Source organism: Galeopterus variegatus, unplaced genomic scaffold (genome assembly GCF_000696425.1).
Source record: "Galeopterus variegatus unplaced genomic scaffold, G_variegatus-3.0.2 Scaffold503, whole genome shotgun sequence".
NCBI lineage: Eukaryota > Metazoa > Chordata > Mammalia > Dermoptera > Cynocephalidae > Galeopterus > Galeopterus variegatus.
The window spans coordinates 227,789-231,310 of record NW_007726614.1 but is presented as its reverse complement, the minus strand read 5'-3'; positions in this window follow the sequence as shown (position 1 = coordinate 231,310).

Sequence of the window (3,522 nt, the reverse complement as noted above, 5' to 3'; positions counted from 1 at the left end):
CTCTCTCTCTCTCTCTCTCTCTCTCTCTCTCTCTCTCTCTCTCTCTCTCTCCTTCTACCATCTCTCAATGTGATACCCTGTGTCACTGAAACCACCACCAAATAACACCCTCGCCAGATGTGTTCCCTGGACTTTGGACTTCCCAGCCTCCAAAATTGTAAGCAATAAATTTTGATTTCTTACAAATTACCCAGTTCCAGATATTTTGTTATAAGCAACAGAAATGGGCTAATATAACAATGAAACTTGTGAATGTTTATAGTGGCTTAATTCATAATTATTAAAACTGGAAATGACCTAAATGACCTTCATCTGGTGAATAAATAAACAAACTGTAAAACAACTACAAAATGGAATAGTACTCAGTAATTAAAAAAAAAAGACACATGTGACTACATAGGTGGATCTCAAATGCATCATAACAAATGAAAGAAACAAGACTTGAAAGACTATATATACTGCATAACTCAATTTATATGTTCAATGTGCATGACATGAAAGACAAAACTACAGGGAAAGAAAACCCATCAGTGATTGTCAGGGTGAGGGCTGGGTGGAAGAATGAACAACAAAATAGCACTAGAACACTTTTTGGGGTGATGAAACTATTCCATATCTTCATTGCAGTGGTGGTCACATGACTATATGTGTTTATAAAAACAGATGAAACTGTACACTAAAGAGGGTGAAATTTACTGTGAATAAATTAAGCCTCAGTAAATGACTTAATAAAAAACGTACTTGAGGGTTCTCTTTTAATTCCTATATCCAAAAGAACACTTGTTCTCACGTCTGAGTGTCCAAGAGTAAATGCCCTGAAAAGTATAGTTAATTCATATGGAGACAGAGTTTTAAGGTAGGAAATTTCAAGTCAAGGGCTCGTTTCCCTGGGAAGGCTGAGGGAGGCAGACCCTAAAGAAACAAGGCTGAGGGAAGAAGTCCTCTGTGGCACGATAAGGGAATGGTACTGGGATTGTGTGGCCTTGTTAGCATGTCCTGTGTTCTGAAACCACTGTCAAAGAATCTGGGGTAAGCCATGGGAATAAAGTTTGCTCAGTGAACTGAGGAAAGAAAGTGAGTTAAGAAATTCCACAGCATTTGTGCTGGTCCCTTTTAATAAGAAGCTTAAATCAATGAAATCCTACAAATATTGTGAGTCTCTGTGGTGAACACCGCCTGTTACAGCACCGTTCGCCCTGGGGAGCTGCCCAGTAAAATAAAAGCCCTCAAGGGATCAGCATCCTTTGGAGAGCTGCTCTCCTGGCTCTCTGCTCCCAGGAATGCCACAGGGACGCCACAACCCTTAGAGGGTAAACAAGCTCAAGATCCACAGTGTACCCTGGATAAATGTGTCTTGTGCACATCAGCAGGGACCAAATTCTTCCTATAAACTTATTCTTTAAATTGGCTTGAGCCACATACATTTCTTAGAAGCTAGAAGAGTACATGTGGCAAATAATGCCTATGAGGAAAGACATAGGATGTCTCAGAATGATGTATTGCTCTAGGAATCTCAGCAAACGTGAAAGGAAGCCCAGCACGGCTTGTTTGTACTGTGTAAAAAGACAAGAGTTAAAACATGTAGAGATCCCCTTTAATGATCCCCCGCCCCATACTCTTCGGTGATCAGAATAAGTCCTAGAAGTTCATTCAGTACATGTTAAAAATACCAGGGACATTATATCCAGGAAAAAACCTGCACACAGATGTTCATAGCAGCTTTACTCATAATTTACAGAACTTGGAAGCTACCAAGATATCCTTCAGTAGGTGAATGGAAAATAAACTGTGGTACCTCCAGTCAATGGGATATTACTCAGCACTAAAAGGAAATGAGCTATCAAGCCATGGAAACACATGGAGGAAACTTCAATGAATGTTACTAGGTGAAAGAAGCCAATCTGAGAAGGCTACGTATTGAATGATTCTGACTATATGACACTTTGGAAAAGGCAATACTGTATAGACAGTAGAAAGATCAGTGCTTCTCAGGGATGGGAGGGATGGGAGGGATGGGAGGGATGGGAGGGATGGGAGGGATGAGAGGGATGAACAGACAGAGCACAGAGGAATTTTAGGGCAATGGAAAATAATGGTGCATGCAAGTCATTGTTCATTTGTCCAAACCCTTAGAATACACAACACCAAGAATGAACCTTAATGTAAACTATGGACATTGGTGATTAACCATGTGTCAATTGATTGAAACAAATGTACCACTGGGTGGGAGATATTGATCGCAGGGGAGGCTGTGCATGTGGGGGCAAGGAGAAATCTCTGTACCTTTTGCTTAATTTTGCTGTGAATCTAAAATTGCTCTTAAAAAATAAAATCTATTTTAAAAAGTATCATGGACACACTAAAGACCCAAGAATTGGGCCACGGAAACAGAATGGTCTATAGGAGGTAGTAAAATAATCATGGGTAAAAAGTAAGGAAAACACTTAACACTTTACATTGAACTTTTTATTAAGAATAAAATCTCTAAGCCTTCACATAGAAACTGGTAATTATCTATACCATAGATGGCTTTTGCCATTAAAAGTCTATTAATGTTAATGAGAAAGTTAAAGCATTTCTTTCTAAAATAAGTTTGAAAAGGAACCTCTTACTAAAATATTCACAAAACACTACTCTATAAAAGTGGAGAATATGAAAGAAGTTTAAAATCTACATTACAAATGAAAATGGGAAAGTCACTTTAAAACACATGCAGGTGCTGACTTTTTAGCAAAGTGAGAAAATGAAGTGGGAGAACAGAAATCTTAACAGTAAATATTCATTATTAACTGGAAATGTGTGAAATTGTAATAATATGGTTTAATTCCCTTCTTTCCATGCTGTTCTCATTTCTATTTAGAAGTGGAATTTCCTCTTAGTTTCCTTCTCTATAGAGAAACTATAGAAGACCACCAAACTGGATCACTCCTTAAATTACCCATAAAATATGAAATATTTGATGAGAACACAGTGTAAATGTCAGGACAGAGCTGAAGGTCATGGTGGCGTGCGGTGTCAGGACACAAAACACAGACCAAAGGAAGGCTTACATCATGGCCAAGTTCAACCAGCTGCTGGTGAGTTTTTTGTAGGGAAACTTGCTCATGTGCTTGATCACTGTTAGTCACTGTATAAACCCTGAAATAAGTGGCCTGATTTATAAATGCCAAAAAATGAAAATAACTCAAACATCTTTCAACGGATAAATGGATAAACAAATTATGGTACGTTTATACAATGAAATGCTACTTAGAAACAAAGCAATAAAAATGAACAAATGCCTGATATGCTCATCTAAGTGGGAATCTAGCATATTTCACATAGCCTATTGCGCTGGTCTCCTGACCCTGCCCAAACCTGGAATATATCTCTTGGCAAATAATAATAAAAAAAAATTAAAAGGAAGCTGGATCATACTAATTAAATGCTTGCTACATGCTGAGCATTGTTGTGAATAAATGCTTTCCATATACTCATTTAATCCTCACAACACCACTATGAAGTAGGTCCTATGATTATGCC